The sequence below is a fragment of the Eleutherodactylus coqui genome, chromosome 3 (genome assembly GCF_035609145.1).
Source record: "Eleutherodactylus coqui strain aEleCoq1 chromosome 3, aEleCoq1.hap1, whole genome shotgun sequence".
Classification (NCBI taxonomy): domain Eukaryota; kingdom Metazoa; phylum Chordata; class Amphibia; order Anura; family Eleutherodactylidae; genus Eleutherodactylus; species Eleutherodactylus coqui.
The window spans coordinates 205274008-205283337 of NC_089839.1; the positions used below are offsets into that span (position 1 = coordinate 205274008).

General features: G+C 44.0%; 1 pseudogene; it reads left to right on the forward strand.

Moving 5' to 3' along the window:
- The first annotated feature begins 4806 nt into the window (after window positions 1-4806).
- LOC136620235 (toll-like receptor 7) lies at window positions 4807-9330 on the forward strand (annotated as a pseudogene).

A 9330-nucleotide genomic window follows, 5' to 3' on the forward strand; every position in this document is an offset into this window, starting at 1 on the left:
CTAGTACCCTGTTGTACCACCTCTAGCTTGTATACAAGATGTGATATGGGCGGGCATGGAGGCATACAGGTTCTGTATGGTATTGGCACACCTCCGTGGCTGCCCATGTTGTGGGTATATTATCCTGCTGGCAAATGCCTCTTGGTAGCCACCATGAGAGGAACACATGTGGCTGCAGGATGTCCTGAACATATTGCTAAGCTGTCATTGTCCCTCGTACCACTACTAGGGGTGACCGACTGTCATATGTGACAGTGGGTGTTAAAGGCAGTACATGTAATGGGCGCCGTGAGATCAAATGTCCTTCAGCCAAGCCCCTGGAAATGGTTTAGATAGATACAGGCACCTGTAGCGATGGTGGCACCTGTCCCTGCATGGCTTACAGATGTTGCTGCTTGTGCTTGTCGGACGATCAGACGATTCTCTCTACTGGTGATCTGTTAAGGGGGTCCTCGGTCCGGTCGCTTGTGTGTGTGCTCTCGCGCATCCACTGGTCCCAACACCTCCTAACACTGTGGTCGGAACGGCCTAGGTGGGGGCAATACGTAGATATGACCATCCAGCTGTTTGCATTCCAATAATGCGCCCCTCTCAGGCTCTGGTAATGGGGTGACATCTCTTTTCTGCGTCATAGAGGCGTCTAGTGGTCAACAAGCTCTACACAAGCGGAAGAAGAGGTCACTACACACAAGAAGCCTCCGAGAGCCTTTTATAGGCCAAGGGGGGAACCACTTTTAGGGCCTCAGGTGACAAGACCATTCATGTAATCACATGACAACTCTAATCATTTGCATATGTAGTGGCCTGGGGTTGGGGTGCCTTTAGGGTAGGTGCATGTCTGTCTCGCATGAACTGTTTTGTGTATACACTACCGTTCAAAAGTTTGGGGTCACATTGAAATGTCCTTATTTTTGAAGGAAAAGCACTGTACTTTTCAATGAAGATAACTTTAAACTAGTCCTAACTTTAAACAAATGCACTCTATACATTGCTAATGTGGTAAATGACTATTCTAGCTGCAAATGCCTGGTTTTTTGTGCAAAATCTACAAAGGTGAATAGAGGCCCATTTCCAGCAACTATCACTCCAGTGTTCTAATGGTACAATGTGTTTGCTCATTGGCTCAGAAGGCTAATTGATGATTAGAAAACCCTTGTGCAATCATGTTCACACATCTGAAAACAGTCTAGCTCGTTACAGAAGCTACAAAACTGGCCTTCCTGTGAGCAGATTCAGTTTCTGGAGCATCACATTTGTGGGGTCAATTAAACGCTCAAAATGGCCAGAAAAAGAGAACTTTCATCTGAAACTCGACAGTCTATTCTTGTTCTTAGAAATGAAGGCTATTCCATGCGAGAAATTGCTAAGAAATTGAAGATTTCCTACAACGGTGTGTACTACTCCCTTCAGAGGACAGCACAAACAGGCTGTAACCAGAGTAGAAAAAGAAGTGGGAGGCCACGTTGCACAACTAAGCAAGAAGATAAGCACATTAGAGTCTCTAGTTTGAGAAACAGACGCCTTACAGGTACCCAACTGGCATCTTCATTAAATAGTACCCGCAAAACACCAGTGTCAACATCTACAGTGAAGAGGCGGCTGCGGGATTTTGGGCTTCAGGGCAGAGTGGCAAAGAAAAAGCCATATCTGAGACTGGCCAATAAAAGAAAAAGATTAAGATGGGCAAAAGAACACAGACATTGGACAGAGGAAGACTGGAAAAAAGTGTTGTGGACGGATGAATCCAAGTTTGAGGTGTTTGGATCACAAAGAAGAACGTTTGTGAGACGCAGAACAAATGAAAAGATGCTGGAAGAATGCCTGACGCCATCTGTTAAGCATGGTGGAGGTAATGTGATGGTCTGGGGTTGCTTTGGTGCTGGTAAGGTGGGAGATTTGTACAGGGTAAAAGGGATTCTGAATAAGGAAGGCTATCACTCCATTTTGCAACGCCATGCCATACCCAGTGGACAGCGCTTGATTGGAACCAATTTCATCCTACAACAGGACAATGACCCTAAACACACCTCCAAATTGTGCAAGAACTATTTACAGCAGAAGCAGGCAGCTGGTATTCTATCGGTAATGGAGTGGCCAGCGCAGTCACCAGATCTGAACCCCATTGAGCTGTTGTGGGAGCAGCTTGACCGTATGGTACGCCAGAAGTGCCCATCCAACCAATCCAACTTGTGGGAGATGCTTCTAGAAGCGTGGGGTGCAATTTCACAAGCTTACCTCAACAAATTAACAGCTAGAATGTCAAAGGTGTGCAATGCTGTAATTGCTGCAAAAGGAGGATTCTTTGACGAAAGCAAAGTTTGATGTAAAAACAATGTTATTTCAAATACAAATCATTATTTCTAACCTTGTCAATGTCTTGACTCTATTTTCTATTCATTTCACAACGCATGGTGGTGAATAAGTGTGACTTTTCATGGAAAACACAAAATTGTTTGGGTGACCCCAAACTTTTGAACGGTAGTGTATATATATCTTATGTGTGTGCTAATAAACTGTCTTGTGTTTTGTCGCCCCTTTCACTTGTGAGTTGTAGTTAGTCTTGCGACGAGGGACAAGTTAGTGGGAGGCGGAGATAGAGAAAGGGAGAGAGAGAGCGCGCGGAGATGTAGTCGGTGGAGGAGGACATGTCAGCATGAGGCTGAAGCTGACTTATGCTTCTGCCCCTGCAGAGCCGTGGGCTTGTCTCACACTCCATGAGACATATACCAAAAACTGGACTAAAACTTCAATCAATAGCTTGTAGTAGTGCCAACTGAGAAGTGTAGCTGAACACCAAGGAAAAGAGACAGAAGTGGTGAGGGAAATTCTGGGTCATGAGAATACCCCCAGGGATCGTCTAATCAGATAACTTGGATTGAAGACACCTAGGAACAGGAAGGAAAGTGCCTCCTAAAGGGACGTGTGTGTGTGTGTGCGTGTGTTTGTGTGTGTGTAATAGAGATAAAGCCAAAGGAAGCCTGCTAGAAGTGTTGTGTCTAAACTGTAATCTTGCTGTGTTCTTGCAAAATCAAGGTTGGATTCTGTGAGTAAAAGGAAGCCATGTACCTAGGTTTTGAAAATTAACTTTGTTTGTGGACGAATAACTATCTATGGGAAAAGAGGTCCTGGCGTCACATGACAACAGCGTTGAGATTGATTACCACGATTTACATTTTCCCTGTTCTGTTTTTGCTCCTGCACAGGACAGCTCTAGGCCCCTGCCGCCATTGCCAGGGGGAGATCACAAAGCCACCCGTGACAACCATCTGGAGAACATCCCTGCGGTCTCCTCCGCAATGGCATGCCTCAAGCTCGGTCACAGCACATACCTGCATGAGATGTAACTGCATGCAGAGTTTTGCAGCCAAACGACAACCACTTTTTAGGGCTGTATCGCTTTGTTAGAAGGTTCCCTTATATTAAGCTAATCCTGTGATGTCCAGATGCTGGGACCCCTATCAACTGTAAAAGGTGGGGAAATAACAGTAATCGTGCTTATCCAAAAAAGAAAGTTATTATGCCATTTTTACTGAATGGTGAACGCCGTGAAAACAAAACACAACGGCAGAAATTTAGGGGGGGGGGTCCAATCTCCTCCTCAAAACAATGAAACGAACATTAGTGAACACATTATATGTACCCCAGAGTGATGCCATAAAAAAATACAACTTGTCCAAAAACAACAAGCCGCCACATGGCTATGCCAACAGGTTATGGCTCTTGCAATGCAACAATAAAAATTGCTTGGTCATAAAAGGCACAAAACAGGCTGGTTACGATAATATCTGACTGCAAATAAATGTTGTTAAAAGCTCCAACGAAAATGCTGCAAAATGTCTGCGTGAATTCAGCCTAATGGCGAGATGTGCTGGCTCCTCTGCCATGAGGGGGAAAGCACAATGACCCAATAACAGGAGAAGAGCCAGGTCCACACAAGTCAGAGATGCTGCGCTTTGTTCACAGTGATTTGCACAGGTAGAAATTCACAGTGGAGAGCAGCAGCATGCAAAATGTACCCACACAATGCAGAATTGTTTCCCTGGAAATTAATCTACACTGCAGCCATTTAAATTTACAATGCCTATTCCTGGCATGCATTGGACATGTCTAGTTGCAGATTTTGGCGTTTTCTACTGCAGATTTTTTAAAAATGTTCTCTTCTTCTTAGGAAATCCACACGGTACGTGCACCAAGTCACGGGCACTGCTGGTAAATCCAACTCTGCGAAAAGTCGTACTAGTCTGTAGAAACCAGAAGTCACTCACTGAGGTGAAGGCAGGAATATAGGACAAGACCGAACATCTCCAGACAGTAAGCAACTTCTCATGCCATGGTGAGCAACCCACATCAGTGTATTCTGCAGATTATTACAGCACCGACTTCTCTATAGAACATCACGCTGTCCCCTCTATGTCCTGAAAGATACATAGTGATATATTCTACACATTACAGCACTGATTTTTGGCTGGTCACTTGCACATCTCAAGCACAGCTGTGCAGATGATTCCAAAGAAGAGATTGCAGTCGGGGCTCTGGAGTTGCCAAACCACGTTGACTGTATATATTCTTGCACAGACAAGAGGTATGTTCTGATATTTTGGGTTGTTATCTTGCCGTAGTGTGAAATTACAAGACTGGTGCAGAAGGGATGGCACACCAGATGTTGTGGTAGCACTTGAAGTTCATGATTCCATCAATGTAAGGTCCAACCGCACCAACTTCAAAATATCCCCAGATCGTAGCGGAGCCTCCTCTATGCTTGACTGTGCACTATATGCAAGCAAAAAGCATGCCCTCACTTGTCACATGCCGAAGAGCTTTCAACTCTTGGACCTACACTTTGATTTGTCTGTGGAAAGAGCCTTCTTCCACTGGCTAGTGGTCCAGGTTCTGTCCTTTTTAGCCCACAATAGCCTCTTCTTTTTATCCATTCAATGGATGTAGATATCGTATGTGACTTTGTTTTTGCTGTCTTCTTCAAAGGAGCAGCTTTCTAGGAATTTCTATGGCTTGGATTCTTGGGGTGTCTTTGTGTTTGGGGTTCTTCCCTCACTATGCTCCATCTGATAACTGTAGAAATGGGACTGCTGTGAGGTGCAGAAGACACCACCCGAAGCGCCTGCCACACATCTCTTCAGAAAGAGTGATTGGCGTTGACCTGTCTATAAATGACATACGATTGCTCACAAATAGCTCCTTCTCTGGAGTCCCCAACCTGAGGATGCTGAATATGAGTAGCAACTGTCTGCCCTTGAGCCTGTGGCCGGACATGGAGCCATGTCAACTGACCATTGATCCAGAGGCTCTAGTGGACCTACAACAGCTATGTGTCCTGGACCTTAGTGGATACAGCCTATTCGCCCTGCCCTGCTGTCTGGAACATCACGTATTCAAATATTAACGTAAATCACATTGTCTGTCACGTTGCTGGGGAAGGATCTGTCCAGAATGACAAAGCTTAGAGATCTGTTCTTGGTTGGAATTGTTATTATTGGAATACCCTGTGAGACGGAGGTTAATATCGTAGACAAGACATGAAGACCCTGCAGAGGGTTGTGCTATCCTCCAACAATATGAGTGCCTTCCCCCGGGACCTTCCATTGTCTCTCACCTACCTGGACTTGTATGTGAACAGGATCTTGCGGATAATTAGGGAAGGCTTTTGCCGGTTTATTGGGCTGCTGAAGTTGAACATTCAATAGAACTATTCACAATGCAAATATCATGAATAGCCATGTTTCCCCTGTCATAACAACAGTACGCTCAGAACTCAAAATTTCACCCCCAACATCTCCATCCTTGATGGAATGAACAATCTGCCCAACCTCATTCTGGCCTGCAACATCTTAGACAAGGAAACCTTTTTCTCCACATTAGCAAAAGTTCAGTTCCTGGATCTAAGCTACAACTTTCACCCATAATTAATGCACCCACGTCTGTTCCTGAACCCCAGTGTCTCCGCCATGCACTCCCTCCGCAATATATCACTGATAAGATACTTATTTAACACTCTCAACTATGAAGGCATCAAGCCACTGCTCAGTTTACCAGATTTACAAGAAGTGAACCTCAGGACCAATTTCATCCAGGAGGCGAACGTCAGCATGTTCCTAAGTCATAAACAACTGTGCTCTGTGTCAGTGGAGGAAAACCTGGTCTCATTCCACGCAGGTAGTGAACAGCAGGAGAGGTGGATGCTACTCACTGCACCTCTCCTTAACCAACCCGAGAGTCCAGTTGCATCATTGATAGAACCAGCGAGTGATAGAGTACAGGACAGCTGTGTACAGATGGAGTATAGGACACACTGTGCCCTAAGTGCTATAAGTACAACCATTCATTCAACTTATCTTTCAACAGCTTGATGAGTCTGCACCCAGACAATATTTTGGGCATGGAGGATATCGAATGTCTCAACATGAGCTACAACTTCATCAACCAGCGCCTAGATGGGACTTAGTTCAGGCATCTGGAGTCTTTGCGGCACTTGAGTCTCTCGTACAACAGATTTGATCTGTACTATTACTTGGCTCTCACTGATGTTTCAAATCTTAAAATGTTAAATCTGGCCAACAACTATCATTTCATGAATGATGTCACCAATGGATTGGAGTTCCTGGAGAATTTGACATCTCTGTTAGAGCTGAATGTAGATAACAATCAGACTGGATGTCACACAACTTAGAAACTTAAGAACCTGTTACTGGAGAAGTTCTTCTTCAGGATACCCTTCTAAATACTATGTGGTTGAGTGGTAAAGATGCTTACACCATCATTTTCACAAACCTCTCCGGCTGGAGCACCTGGATATCCGTTATACCAGATTGTGGGTAATCCAGAGGAAGGCCTTGGAGAACCTACCAGTTTCTCTGGAGTCTCTGATCTTTTCCTATAACCAGCTGTATTTGTTTATTTGGGAGAATATTGTCCACCTCAGTAATCTGACACAACTGTTATTATGGCAGGGAAAACATGGCTGTTCATCACATTTGCATTGTGAATAGTTCTATTGAATGTTCAACTCCAGCAGCCCACTGAACTGGCAAAAGCCTTCCCTAATTATCCGCAGGATCCTGTTCACATACAAGTCCAGGTAAGTGAGAGACAATGGAAGGTCCCGGGGGAAGGCACTCATGTTGTTGGAGGATAGCACAACCCTCTGCAGGGTCTTCATGTCTTGTCTACGATCTTAACTGGACCTCGACTTCAACTCACTTACCTCGCTGACCAGCAACATCACCAATGGTAGTAGCCAACTTGCCTTCCTAAATCTCAAGTACAACAAGATAAGTTCCTTTAACAAGGAGTTTTTCAGCACTTACTCTGAGCTCCAGTATCTATTCCTGAACTACAACCAGATACACACAATCAACAGAGACAGCTTTCCCAAGATGTTTCTGTGTATGCTGTATCGTCAGAACTTTAGCAACAACCCCTTCAAATGTACCTGTCAAACCCGCTTGTTCATCCAATTCCTCATAAAAACCTGTATTACTGTAGAAAAGCTCTCTACCAAAATGATGTGCAACTCTCTGGACATAATGCGGAAGAGGTCGCTCTTCTATGTGGACCCTGAGTCTTGTCAGGACCTCTATGGCTATAGGTGCTTTGTCTACTCAACTATCCCGGTGATTGGCCTGATATCTCTCACAACAGTCTGGAAGCTCTTCTCCTGGAAAACTTTGGTTCGAATATGGCTTTAAAGAGAGTAATACAATATGGAAGGTTATCAATAATAGTTTTTTTAAATTAAGTGGTAATTGATCACAGTGATTAATAACATAGTGATTAATTATAATTGTCCTTTTTTATATTATTCATATACAAACAATAAAGGTTACAATTTACAACACATTACTATCTATATACAACTGATAAAGATGGTAACTTACATCACATCACTGGAAAGCAGAATCATCTGACTTGTATAACAGCAGCTGGGAAGCTCATTTTAAACGGCACCAAAACAGAGAAACCTTCTCCAGGAATTGGATTGACAGGTATAGCATCCCTTCACCTGTCATGAAGCGCTTCTGTCTAAGCTCCTTAAAGTAAAACTTTTGTACTATCTTAGCACAAATGCCTATGTATTCATTTCTTAATCCTCGTGACAGGCACTACACCAGAATAATCTTTCATTAGGCAGAAAGCAAATTCATTGCCACAGCTACGTCCTGTTACACTAGTAAAAATGCTGAGCCTGCAAAGTAAGCATTATATCTTCATTTTGGCTCTCTTCTCAGAGACAAAGGGTTATTCAAAGTTCATAAATGGCTGAAAGAGGCAAAAATGAAGTCTAAATAATCATATCAAAATCAGCATATTTGTGACACTCAGTTAAGTCATCATAGCTGCTATAAAACATTGCTCTAAGCTATGTGGAGACGCCAGTAAGCAGTATGACACTTTTGTAGAGTTCAACACTGAGACCATGCAGTGACGTACTTGGTCTATCATGAGCTGCTGAAACATTTGGAGGGCAATGAAATGCACATGTTTAACTTGTGCCTGGAGCAACGGAACTGGACCCCCAGGAAATCAAGTATTGAGAACCTGTACGAGGCAATATACATGAGCAAGAAGATTGTATTCATCCAGACCCATGAGGGCTTCTGCAACAGCCTCCTGCGCAAATAAGGGAGATGCAAATATGGAAGATGGAGTAAAACCTCCACAGTGCCACCTATTGGAAGGCAGCATTCCTTCAAGCCAAAGTTAGAGGTATTATTCCGTCTCCCTTATTTGCATATTACCCAGAGGAGCATGAATGGCCTTTTGAGTTTCCTCACTCACCGTCTAGGTGCTCTCCCTAAGGAGAAAAGATAGCATTTCTGACCCCCCCCCGCATCCCAGGCCTCTCACTAGCAATGCCAGGCTCCTACTGTACACTGATGAAGGGCAAATACCCTAAAACAGTTGTCTGTGCATGGAGTCTGGCTATGCTTTAAGTTCCCAGTCATTGTTACAAGGCTTGTCTAAAGTGTCTTAACTTTGGCTTGAAGGAATGCTGCCTTCCAATAGGTGGCACTGTGGAGATATTATTCCATCTTCCTTATTTGCATATTACCCAGAGGAGCATGAATGGTCTTTTGAGTCTCCTCACTCACCTTCTAGAATTGGATGAGAAGGATGTGTTGGTCTTGTTGGTTCTCAACAACAAAAATGGAAATGTCCAAGTACATTATGACCAGCAAGATCTTTCCACGGACTATTCTGAAGTGGTCCAGGGACCCCCGAGCACATAGCCATTTCTGGTACAGATTACACATGGTCCTACAGCAGGACAGTTGGCACTGCTATAACCCTCACCTCCAGAAACAGCTAAGCTGA